The 13,446-nt window shown below is 39.6% G+C and overlaps 1 protein-coding gene across 3 annotated transcripts in view; it reads right to left on the bottom strand.

Annotated features, from left to right (window-relative positions):
* The window catches only part of PTPDC1 (protein tyrosine phosphatase domain containing 1), a 50,602-nt gene extending 37,469 nt beyond the window's left edge, over nucleotides 1–13,133 (bottom strand). For all 3 annotated transcript variants that reach the window (XR_014712472.1, XM_084634757.1, XM_084634756.1), the window contains exons 1-2: nucleotides 13,045–13,133; nucleotides 11,996–12,076 (exon numbers count right to left, since the gene is read on the bottom strand). The gene's annotated coding sequence lies outside the window, so the exon portion shown is untranslated. The remainder of the gene's footprint in view (nucleotides 1–11,995; nucleotides 12,077–13,044) is intronic.
* Between the last annotated feature and the right edge of the window lie 313 nt (nucleotides 13,134–13,446).

Genomic DNA, 13,446 nt, shown 5'->3' with positions numbered 1-13,446 from the left:
GCTGGCAGCCAATAATTACTATTGGGAATTATAAAGGAACAGGGTAAAAGTGAATACATTAACTGTTCTACAAACAAAACTGGTGACTCAGATATTATTAATCTTGCACCACATGTTTAGTAAGACTCTCTTTTTCTGATTTGCATGGTGAACTACATACAGAAGAGTGAATTGGATTGTCATTATAGTTTGGAATGCTATACACAACTGAATTTTAATATAACTATGCTCACAAGTGCACATGCTTTAAAATGGGACTTTAGCAATGTCAAATTAATACAAATATCTGTCCTTTGTAAATTTCAACCTCAGAACTGGAGAGAGTTAGCTTCTCATTTTAAATTAGTTTTAACAGGCAATTTCAATAGTTTCAGTTTAATGCCTTACCTGTTACCCAGAAAAAAGATTGGGTGACTGCTGATCCCTTCATTGCTGCAGATTTGACCAAGCACAAGTAGCGTGTTGTATGAAAATACCAGTTTATAGAAATGAATCCTAAATGTTGTTGCAGTTTTTACTATGGTTAATTGGATTTGTAAGGGTAATCTGGGAGGAGCCAATAACAATCGATTTTTTTTCCCCTAAGACTACATGTGCAATACCTAAGGGACTATGCAGATAATCACCCCATAAACTGCTTTCTGTGTCTGGTTTAGATTTTAAAGGGATTGAGGCAAACAGGCTACATTAAACGTGATATTTTAACAACAGAATCCTTTCCCTCTTCCTTCACTCCCATTACGGTCCAACAAAACCTGTTTGTCATTTCTGGTAGGTATTTATAAGATGTGCTTCTTAACCACTGAAGCAATGGCAATGTAGAGATAATTTCGGATGAAGTTACATTAAACAAGGACTCACTAATAAATCAATTTTGAAACAATGAATCACAATGAATAATGTCATACTCAAATCTCTGGTATCTCATCTGTTCTTTTAATATTTTCTTTCTTATTTTCACATAGAAGCCTGGCATATAACTAATGTAGTTATAGCTAGTGTAAGTTAACAGGATCAAATATTATATGTCTACAACAACATGAAAAAACAAGTGCTTCTGAAGACAGCATACTTAATCAAAGAAGGAAGAGCCTAACTATATGGATTTCTTTGGGTGAGTGAATCAGCAAACAACTAGCGAATATACAGTATGGGAAATATTTTGCTCTATTTTACAAAGTTCATTTCAACCACTGAACATTAGTTGACAATACAAAAGGTTTCCACTGATTCTTGCAGCACTTATTAAAAAGCTGGCAATGTTAGTAACAGTTATTGAAAGTTCACCATAACATGACACCCCTTTCTACCCCCCTTCCCTTTACTTAAAAACACAGTAGCCTATATTCACACAAGCTTCTTGGAGATAGGGAGATCTGCTTTATTTACGCAAGCAAATTGACCTGGATACAACTGTTCTAAGGGTTAAGCCCAATTAAGCTTGGAAAATATTGTGTCAGCTAAGGACCTGTCTTAATTTGGCCACGGAAGACACTGAGTTGGTAACTGAGCTAAATTGTTAGGTCTGTTTTTAGAAACATTCTTCTGATGAGATTTAACTGTTTATGATGGCTAATATCCGTGGAATTAGTAAAATTCAGAGATGAAAAAATTCAGCTGCTCCAATAGGCAAAGGAGAGCGATAGGGCCAAACTTTAAAAACTGCCATTTAAAATTGCAAAAATATTGTCCATAGCATCTGCAAACACAAAAACTGATTATACACAAACTGAATTTGCAATCAAGTTGTGTTTTTTCATGGCTAATTACAATATCCAGTTTGTACAAATCCAAGCACAATTGTGCAAAAAGCCCAGCCATGGAAATAAAAATTTGGTCATGGAAAGTTGCATCCACAATTTAGAGGCCCTATTGAGGTCCCTTAAAAAATATGGCCCATTGTTATTCTCAAGTTTGCTTTTTCTTCTTTAGATTTTCCAGTTAAATATTATTTTCTTAGAAAATGGCATGGTAAAAATATTATTGTTTACAAAAATGATGACTGGTTTGATAGTATAGTCCTTGGAGAAAGTGAAGTAAGGGAAACGTTACATGACCATTAAAACCACCCTCTGTGAAAAATAAGTTTGGTGCACTCCATTATATTATTAGACCAAACAACTTTGACTCACAAATGTTTCATTTGTTAATTACAGAGGGAGAAAAGAAATCAATTAAATCCACTGTTTCCGCCCCTCAGGCATTTTGTGTCTCATGAAGAAACTACAGTATAAGCTTGTGTGTCCAGTCAATTTTTTTATTTTAGAAATATCAGTGGCAAATATTCACTGTCCAAGTAAGCAACAGATATTTACCAGGGAAAAAGTTATTTTAATTGTATTTTTTAAACCTCTTTGCTATGTCATTGCAATTCCTTTCCCTTTTGTAGCTAAAAAATATTAAATGAAATGATCCATAACTCAAAAATAAATAGGCATGCATCCGATGAAGTGAGCTGTAGCTCACAAAAGTTTATGCTCAAATAAATGTGTTAGTCTCTAAGGTGCCACAAGTACTCCTTTTCTTTTTGCGGATACAGACTAACACGGCTGCTACTCTGAAACCTAAAAATAAATGTAAATGTTTTTAACTGTATGGCAAATTGTTGCTATCACTTTGGATATTATACCTAAAATTTCTGCAGACAAAAGAAGACTGAAGTATATTAATAGACTGTGAGGGATGCCCTAATAATTGCCCTAGTCATACTTGTAATTTATTTATAACAGATTCTGGAGGACATATAATTTCATTCTGTTCCATGTAATTAATATGCATATTAAAATACATTTTAGGACTGAAGGTGCTGTATACAGTAGTGACAAATCGGATAGCAGAATAAATTGCTGAGAGGCAAAATCATAAGGCCTTTAACTAAGGAAGTTACTGGTGCTCATTTTCATGTTTTCTACATTCTATAATACAGTTAAAGAGTAAACCCTAATTCCATTAAAAAACTATTTGAAGAGGCAAATTATTTCGAACTTTAAGGTCAGAAACTTGGTAAGTTAACTGAGATGCCATATATATCAATAACAAAAATAGTATTAAGTATTTAAGTTGCAAAATTTGAGTTGCAAAATTCTAGCTACAAAACAGTTTAATTTCTAAAAATTAAAAGTTGTAGATAGTTAATATATAAGAACCAAATTCTTTTGTTGTTTAGAAACCTGACCAGATCAGATATTCACACTTCAAAAATAATCGCTTAAGAAAGTATTAATAACATGTCCCCTTGCTTTTTTAGCATGTCACTTTAGGATTCATTTTCTAGAAATACTGAGCACCTCCAGTTTCCATTGACTTCAGGTGGAACTGTGGGAGCTCAGCACATCTGAAAAATCAGTCTCTATAGGTCCTATCCTGCAAACACTTAACCATGTAAGAAACTTCATTTACTTGAGCGGTCCCTTTGAAGTCAGTGAAGCTATTTAGGTCAGTAAAATTATTCATGTACTTAAGTGTTTACAAGACAGGGCCCCTAACTGTAACTAACAAGACTGTCACTACTTTATGGATCCGAATTTGCCAGGTGCTGAGCACCCTCAGTCACCCCTTTGACTTCACTGGGAATTGAAGGTGCTCGGCAGGATCAGGCTTGAAAACACTAAAAACTGAAGACCCATTCACAAGTAAAATTTTCCAGAGTAACACTACCTACCACTTCTTATTTTAATTATATATGGTTCACCATTGTTATAGAAGTGGTTCCACACATCACCATTTGAGAACTGCTAGTATAGTGTGTATGTCACATACTTCAAATCTCAGCATCCAGAAACTTGGTAAATAAATGATGTATTTTTATGGAATGGTGGGTTTTTTTGTTTTGGGTTTTTTTGGGGGGGAAGCGGGGGGGAAGAACGATGGAAGTTAAGCTGTTTTTTTTAGTTGAATACGGATGAAACAGACTAAGTAGTCAGATTTTTTTTTAATTGAATTTAAGGCAAAGAAAGGTAATTTCTAAATATGTAGATGAGCTTCTTAGTGAGAACTGATGCATTTTGGAAACTTTGAAATTTTAATATTTGAATGACAGCTAGTGAGCATTTCAATAATTACTTTTCCTCATGATAATATAACTTAGTACTGGCTACCTGTTCATTTCCAGGTACAGTTCAAGACTTGGTGGTCTGGAGCCCAGTTGAGAGCTTGCCTTTTTGCTCTATCTACTTGCAGAAGTTATGAATTGCTGATTGCTCTAGCACTTCCTAGATTTATATTCTTCAGTACTAAAGGTAGCTCATTCTCAGTTGAAGAACTGAGTGCCCTAGTAACCTGCCAGAGTTTAGCTAGCTCCCTGGTTCAATGGCAGGCCTGTTTGTTCAAAACAATTATTACTTCATTTCTATTTTCATTAGGGCTAGGAGGTTTTGAGCCAGCTGAGGAGTTATTTTTTGGTTTAATCATATTGTTTGCTGTTTTCAAAGAATTAAGGCATAGCAACAGGTGGGATATAAGGCAAATGAATTCATACTCTTGAAGCCTTTAGAACTCAGCAGTTACTATTTAAACAAAAAACAAACAAACAAAATAGAATCCTAAGCACTTTGGAAAATTCTACCAAACTATCTCAACCCCGCAGCCACATGAACAGGCTTTTTAGGTAAGTAGAACAGGACCTGGTCACTCGATGTTTGGCAACTAGTGTGACTAGAACTGTCTACGCTGTCTTAGGGCTGCATTACAGAAGGCTTAATATTCACCTGTCCATGACCCCAGACAACTAATTTATCTGCTTAGACCAATGGAAAACTGCAAGTTTAAAAATTCTGACTACAGGTAACACCACAGTTAACGATCTTCCATAATGCAGTTAAACAGGCAGAATCAAAGCTTCAAACTGCCCTGAAAATGACAATATATACTAAGGCAAGGAGAACTGAACAAATGTGAATGTCTGATGTATTTTTTAAATGTCCTGTTGTCTCCATTATATCTTCAGCATGTATAAGATATGTATCCCCACAGTTTTTAGGTGTCACTCTGATCTAATAATATAACTAATTGAAAATAAATCTATTTTTAGTGCCATACTGTGGTACTGACAGGATCTTCCAAGTTATCTTGCGTTAAAGCATAAAACATGACACACCACACTGGAACTACACTGCATTTAATATTATGTTCTCACATTGTACCTTTATTTAAGAATGTCAAAATGCTTTATAAAAGGGGGAAAGTCAAACAGAGAGGATAAAGGGACACTGGGAACTTAAAAATCATGCATTATAAACACAAACGTTATCTATTACTATCAACATTAAAGATCCAATCTACTTATCACTTTAGATTTGAGATTTTCAAAGCTGCTATTAATTTTAATGGGACTTGTGTGTCTAAATCTCCGAGTCAACTTTCGAAATTTAATCCATGCTTTTCATTTATGTTTTGCTTCTCTCTGTTTGGACAATGAAAAGCAATGAAGCCCGCTTTGCTTTCAGGTTCCTAATGTTGAGATGTTTAGACTCAAGTACTACAGGGTGGTGTTTGTTTATAAACAAGTGTTTTTATTATAACTTCAAACATTGCGGAAACATTTTTATTTGTTTTAGGATTTATAAAAGCTTGTTTACAACTTTTAATTGTGGATCCAGTTTATGTTGGCACAGCAAGTCGGGGCAGAGTCAGGATTTAGGAAAGAGAACCCAGCTTGGACTCTCAGTCCTGTACTCTAACAAACACACCCTCCCCCCCACCACAATAAAATGCAGTTGTGAGCTAAAAACATGCTTTAGGTGCCTAGTGTGGCCCAAGACCAAAGGCCATGCCAACCACACCATCTGAAATGTATTATTCCACTCAGAAATTGCACGTATTCTTAGTGGTAAAGGATAAATGTATAATCTGAAACAGTACAAATACAGTTTCAAGTTTTCTATCAAGTGCAATCTTTTTTTAAAGATTCTCCCTGTCCCTCTACAGACAGTCCTATCTTCCCATATTCCCTCCTCTGGGTTTCTCCTTTCCTTCACTATTAATTAAAGTGGTCACCAAAGGGGAAGTTGTAAATATAATGGGATGGTGTAGCACAATAGCGAGAGGATTTAAATTCGAAGGATATTTCTAAAGATGGAGAGTTGTACTGAGTGACTACATAATGAGTATACAATGATGTTAAACTTGTGATTGGTAAGGGTGACTAAACTAGGCTCTAATAAATTTGTTAGTCTCTAAGGTGCCACAAGTACTCCTGTTCTTTTTGCAGATACAGACTAACACGGCTGCTACTCTGAAACCTAAACTACTCTTGTAAGAGGAAAACATTCTAGGAAATCTGTTCTTAGCTATGAGGACTGAACACAAGGAAAGTCGCAACTAAAACCTCACCATTTAATCAAAAATTCAGTCTATGGAATAACAGCTAGGTACTAGGTCCTTGGGTGGGGGACGAGAGGAAGAGATACCTCCCTCCTCCAGCTGCTCCCACTGCAGTTCAACACTCTTCCCTCAACCCTGCATCACAGTCATCTTGCCCTAGAACCGAGTACAGTGCAAGATGAGCCCCATTTTGCATATGACTACACTATGCTTTTTTCAGCAGAGTATAGTATACATATCTGAGTAGCCCCTCTAGCACAGGTATAAACAGCTGTGTTGAACTTGAAGCACAGCTTAGGTGAGTAAAGACACTCTTAAAGGGTATGGGTATATACACAAGCATATGCCTTACACAGCTCTTTACTCTCCCAAGCTGCGCCTCCCTGTCTACACTGCTATTTTATCACTGAAGTGTCCGACTGCTGGAGCCTTTCCCCACTGGACTGAAAGACTCCAGCAGCAGGGAAAGGGTGTGGCAGTTGGGAAGCAGGCTCTGAAAGGCTCAGCCTTTCCCCTCTGCATCCCCCTGCCAGAGTCTTTCACATACATGTAGCTACACAATGCAGTGTGGATGCAGCTTCCTTTTCACTGCAGCATGTAGCTACAAGTACACTACACACTGTTGCTAATGATGTGTAGTGTAGACATAGCCTTTGAAAGCCAGGAACTTCCACGTTCTAATCCTTGCACTGACATTAACTGACGCCATGGACCTGGGCAAATCAGTTGACCTCTCTGCCTCAATTTCTCCCATCCATAAAAGGGGGTAATACCATTTAAGAATACTTTAAGATTAATTGCAGCACTGACTTCCTAGGTCTGCTTGGCAACTTGAAATTTCTAAAACATTTAGCATTTAACTGTCCCTCACTTAGATCACAATTCTGCCATCTGACACTTACGTAATCAACTCAGAGAGCAAGTAGAAATTTGAGTACAATAGCTACTGTCTTAGCAGCAGCGACAACAGACATTCATTGCAATAGTACAAATATAATCGTTCAAGTATTCTTGAAATAAAATTCAGAGATTTTTCCAATAAAAAGTTCCAAAATTTTCATTTGATGTTGTTTAGAAGAGATATGTTTTATATGTGGTTCAAGATACATTATGAAAAAATGGAAGAAATCAAATTCAATGAAAATGTCTCAACTGTGAAAAATGCATCGCTTTTATTCTATTTTCAATTATACTTATTTCAACACTGTAATAAATGGGCTCTAATCTTCTAAAACAATCCATAATCTTGTCCTGAATGTCAAAGTTCTCAGACTCATAGCAAGTTAACTTATTAGGCAGAAAAGCTGGTCAGCCTGCAAAAGCCTTTTATTTTTATTTTTCCAATAATAAGCCTGAGTTGTGTGTGCTGCCTCTCAGTATCTTTGTATCTGATTTATGTGAGGCTAATCCCTCGAATGTACTTTCAGCCTGAGGTATCTCAACAGCATAGTGGTGGATGAGGACTGTGACTAGGGACTCAAGTTAATAACAAATTATTACGAAATGAAGAATTCTCAAGTTTATGGATAGCCAAAAAAGGATTCATGATAGGCAAAAGATTAGGAAACCCTACACTACAGAACCTCAACTGGACTGAAAGTACCATCACAAAAACATGGGTTGGAGATTTGCTGATGAGTGAGGTCTGGAAGGGGGTGAGACTCAAACATCTGTAAGTAATGGAGAACTGAAAGGGTTTCTTTTTTCTGGATCTAGAATTTTAGTTTTAAGATTGTATCTGCTAAACCATTTTGGATATATCCCTACAGACCTAAATTAAAGCTGTCTTATTGAGCTGCCCTATTAGCCAAAGCACTTTGCGCTGTGGGCTCTGACACACTGCTCTTGACCCCATCTCACCCTCATGCCATGACTTGCAAGAGAAGCCTCAGAAGACAGCCTTACAGCTGTCTTCCACAATGCCTGCACCAAGGGAATCCTCCCCCCGTCCTCCACCCACATACAAGGCTTTTAGGGCCCCGTTTTGCCACTCTGGCCTTTTGTACCTGGCCAGAAAGAGTTTAATGATCTGATCCTTTGTTTGAATGTATAAGAATGATACTTGCAAGGTATTAAGAGGACACACTGTGATTTGATCTCTCTTCAACACATACTTCACTAATGAAGCACAGGAGAAATATTAGAGGAATTTCTGTCCTTGAAGAGGGTGGTGGGTTTTTCTTCCTTAAGACAAAGTACTGGAAGAGATATAAAAACCAGGAAAGAAAATCCTCCAAACGTTCATTAGTATACTTAGAGATATTAAACAATTAAAAAGATACAAATGCAGTGCAGCTTATCTTCAACTTTTAATTGATGTGCTTCTTCCTTAGATCATGCATTATCTAATTTGTTTTTTCTTAGTGAGTCACAATTCCTTGTATAGGAGTTCCTATCGTCTGCAGTTTCACCTACCATGAAAGCAAACCTAAACATAATACATAAATAAATATACACACACTTTACATTGTATAAGTGCAAGGACTGTCTTCCTCTGTTTGGAAAGTGACTAGTACATGGTGGGTGCATGGACTCACAGACTTATATAAATTTATACAATAGGGGACAAACCTTTTCTGTGGTACACATGGCATACTTCCATCTGTTCTTCTTCAGATCTCCTATATGGAATGAGGGCAGAATATACAATAGAGATCTACAATTTGGCTCCACAATCAGGATTTTTGTCGATGACAAAGTAATTGATCTCAAACACAGAGTGGTGGTTGGCCATACTTCTAGAAGCGAGGGACTAGAAATCACTAAATTTTTGGTAAAGTAAGAGATAAACAGCTTGGTATCTTTGTAATTCTGTGGCCACTCTAAACAAAGAAACATCATTACTTTTACTGAATGGAGAACCCATATATTATGCTATAAATCAAGAAAGCTCCAAAGTGTATGTTTCGGGTCACATTCTCATTCAGTTTGCAATAATACTTCACTTTTATGACCTGGTTATGGCATGAGATGTTTTAAGGAATATCTCTGGAGTCCTGTCCACCAAAGTTAATTTGCACAGGGTTTAGTTGCCCAATTAACTTTCTGTTGATTTTATATGTTAATTGTCTAGTAGAATTCCCTTCCTTCCATTTTTAAAAAAATATATAAATGTGTATCATATGTTGCCTCCCATGTATACTTGGTCTCAATCCAGCTTGAGAAGTGACATCCTGGGAATACAATTTATTTTACGAGTTTAAACTCTCATGAGTTTACAAATCTCAATTTTATTAGCAAATCTATTCTGCAATTGCATGAATTTTAATATTCTGATTTACAAACTGCCATAAACGTCACGATTTTTTCCAATGTTATGTGGATGGCTTAAAGAAGTATGATTACAGTCCTAGGCAGTTAAATCAACTGAGCACTCCGCACTTCTCATCCCACTTTCTGGACCTACTTACTGATGTCTATCACCAACTGAGTCATCACTCTCTTAGTTAGCAGTTCAGCTTACTATATATAGCTTAGAAGACAAACAAGCTTGTGAACCAATAAACTTGATGGATTAGCATCCAGTTTTTAGCTGGATATCAAAGTAAACAAGTTCAACTACATTTTCTTGCCTCATGGTATTACTATAGCTTAAAATGTGTTATACAGAAATATTTTTAGATCTGTAAAGAATCAAACTGCTGATTTTAGAATTTTGTGCGAATATTCAAAACTTGAAAATTTAGTCACTATCAAAAAAGTTAAATAGTTTCATGGAATTACACATGCCCTAAATTCCTTTGCCAATTTTTGTGGTTTTACAATTACAGTTTCCAATCTTTACGGTATTTCTCACTTCTTTTTCTGTAGGAAAAAATGCAGAAAATTGACCAGAAGCATAATTGTGCAGTTGAAAAAAATCTCTTATCTTTTAGTTGCAATAGCATGAGGTGTTACTTGCAACAATTGTTGGTAAAACATTTTCAGACAGGAGTGACATTTGAATTGAAAGCGTCTTTTTAAAAGAAAATCATTTTGCTTTTTCCACTGTTCATGAAATTACACTAATCTTCAATGTTCCCCATCTGTAAAACCCCAGAATATATTCCCATCTGAAAAATGATCCTGCACACTATTCACAACATGCAAAAATCTTTAATTTCTACATAACATCCCACTAAACTCCACCTTCCCAACATCCAAAGAATGTATTCTACTGTCAAACTTTACAGCTTCCCGTCATGATCAATCCTTCATTATTTGTAGCCTTCACCATATTTTGCGAATGTATAAAGTCACCAATACAGTATAATAAACGAGTTTCACAATTGTTAGACATTGCACTAAAACAGATGGAAGAAATATTATCCAAGTGGTGTTATGCTGCCAACCAAGAAATCCAATTATAGGAAAGGATCAACTAGTTAATTACTGTATATCTTAAATTGACAATGCCTGACCCTGAAATCTCAAGTACTATCTCTCTCGTTTACTTTTCCTATGCTGTCTAACTCATGGAGCCTCCATATATGTTTTACAGAAACTCTTGATGCAAGAACTAGATGGAGAAAATTGCTTCAAAATAAAGAGCAACTGCAGACATTTGGCTTACTTCACACGTATTACTTTGGGATTAATTACTCCACAGACTTGGTGCCCAATTTCACTGACTGAGGTGCAGGCCTCCTGAAAACAGATGGTTCCTTCTAAGAAATAAGACTCAAGGGAGCTGTTCAAAAGAAAAACAATTAACTCTACATCATAAACATGCAAGCTAATCACTCTGTTATTTATTTGTTCATCCAATAAACAAAGCGTTAAGATCAGCCTATTGGCAAAAACAGAAACAGAGTCTAACAACAAGGTATAAAAAATTACTATCAGGACTGAGGTAAAATGAAAAGAAAAACGTGTTGGCATATTCTTCACCTCAAATTCAACTGAGGAAGGGACTAAAGGTTGTTTCTCTAAAAGAGCTGGGTAAAATAATTATTGGTTAACTCTAGGAACTAACTGCCAAGAGAAGGAATGAAAATGTTAGAGTATGAAGAGGATAGCCTGTTTCAATTTAAAGTACAGATATAGACTGAAAAGTAATCATATAAAAGAGGTGCCTTCTTATCCAAGGGATCTGCTCAGTGTGTGTCTAATTCACTACAGCATTGTGTGTGCTAACTTCAATGACAAACAAACGTTTGTGTTCCTGTTAAACCCCACAGAGGCAGCCAGTACCCTATGGGACTTGGGAGAATAAGCTAGATCCTACTACGATTCTTCCTTCATCAACAAAGTTGTCAGCCACCTTCAGAAAGTTCACCTGAAAAATGGTTATTCCTGGTAATGAGTTGCCAGCCACAAAGTACTGTTTGTTTTTAGACACCCAGGTGGAATTAACAGTGCCAAAAGACAAGAATAGAAATTGAGTATGTTTGCTCTTGATGTCACTGAGATAAGCGTGGAGCTGCACAACGCCACATCTAACGTCACTTTCCTGGGCGTAACTGCCACTGTTCCCTCTAAGCTGTGCACATGCACACAGATCCTAAACCCTGCACACACAGCGAAACACCGCACGCACAAAAATTTGCACAGAAGTACAATTTGCACAGAAGACATTTTTTGCACACATGGCCTGTCAAAAATTAGCAGGAACATTGGTAACTGCTCTGTAATGCTTTTTGTTGGTGCTGAATACCTTTCACCAACCAAAATGCTCTTGAACCCATCTCCTTACCTCAACTATGAAGAGCAAAGCCCAGCAGCTTCCCTAGGAAGTGGAATATCAAGCACATTCTTCTTGCTGATCTCTGCCTTCCTGGGCACAAAACAATAACAAAATGTCTAATTACACTTATACACACACTGAACACACACAGGCACACATTTAGGATGTTTAAAACTAGACTGTTCAAAGCAGTCAGAGTTTAATTAGATAGATGAAAACAATCTGTTAGGGCCTGTCACTTCTGTGAATCCCTAAATCTAGAACTGGAAAAAATATCTATTATATTGCCTTCTAATACCAGACTTTCCCCAGCTCCGCTCAATAAAGCAACTGGCCCATGACTGGCTAATTGATCAGACTCAATCTGCGTGAGTGTGTCTCTGCATGAGTGTGCACACAAGTCCATGTGCTCACACACGGTGCCTAAGCAGGCAAGCATGTCTGTGCCTGCACCTGGGCGCTCGTTCGATGCCGGCCCCCGCACACTCCGTCACGGCAGGCTGGGTGGGGGGCCGGGTGAATCCTTCCCACGGCCTGTCTGAAGAGCGACAACCCCCCCCCCCCCCAGGAGGAGGGGGACGTCCAGGGAATGATCTGACAAGTGACAGGTCGGGTTGGGGTAAGGACCCGCCTGCCAGGCTGGGCTCCTAGCGCCAGGGGAAGGGAGATGGCTTGGCCCTGGCTTGTTATCACCAAACCCTTTGGATGCCCGTGCCCACCCACGGCACCCCCGTGTTCACGCCTCCCGGCCCACACGGGCTGGGGCTTCCCTGGGCATAAGGGCCCCCTGCCCCTGCGCAGCCTGGGGCAGAGGGTGGGTGGCTCTGCCGGCTGAGCGCTGCCCGGGGGGGCGGGGAGCCGCCGCAAGATGCTGCCCCGGGACCAGGGGAGCTGGACCCACAGGCCGGGCGCGGGCGGGGCCAGGAGGCTCGGCTGGGGGAGGGGCTGGGATGAGGGGAGCCGCGGGGGGCGGGTTTAGAGAGGGGAGGGGCTGGTGCAGGGGGGGAGCTGGGGCGATGGCGGCCGGCGGGAGGGGGCGGCGAGGCCGACAGACCCACCTTCCTGCCGCTCCCGCTGCTCCGCTCCGAGGCGGGCCCGGGGCGCCCGGCTTGGGGCTGGGGAGCGGGCGCGGCCCCGCCTTCGGGTGGTAGCGGGGGTGGGGCACTCGCCGGCCTGAGGCGAGGAATGCGCATGCGCAGACCAGGGACGTCTGCGAATGGGATTAGTGGGGTACCGCAGGTGCGGGGGGCGGAAGCGGGGCAGGACTCGGGGGAGCGGGGGTGGAGGATGGGGGGGAGCGGGGGTGGAGGATGGGGGGCAGGCGGGACTGGGGGGAAGGGGGAAGCGGGGGTGGAGGATGGGGGGCAGGCGGGACTGGGGGGAAGGGGGAAGCGGGGGTGGAGGATGGGGGGCAGGCGGGACTGGGGGGAAGGGGGAAGCGGGGGTGGAGGATGGGGGGC

Source organism: Lepidochelys olivacea (assembly GCF_965140295.1).
Source record: "Lepidochelys olivacea isolate rLepOli2 genome assembly, chromosome: 7".
In the NCBI taxonomy this organism is placed as follows: domain Eukaryota; kingdom Metazoa; phylum Chordata; order Testudines; family Cheloniidae; genus Lepidochelys; species Lepidochelys olivacea.
Note: the sequence above shows the minus strand (reverse complement) of the source record. Positions and strands in the feature narration are given on the sequence as shown.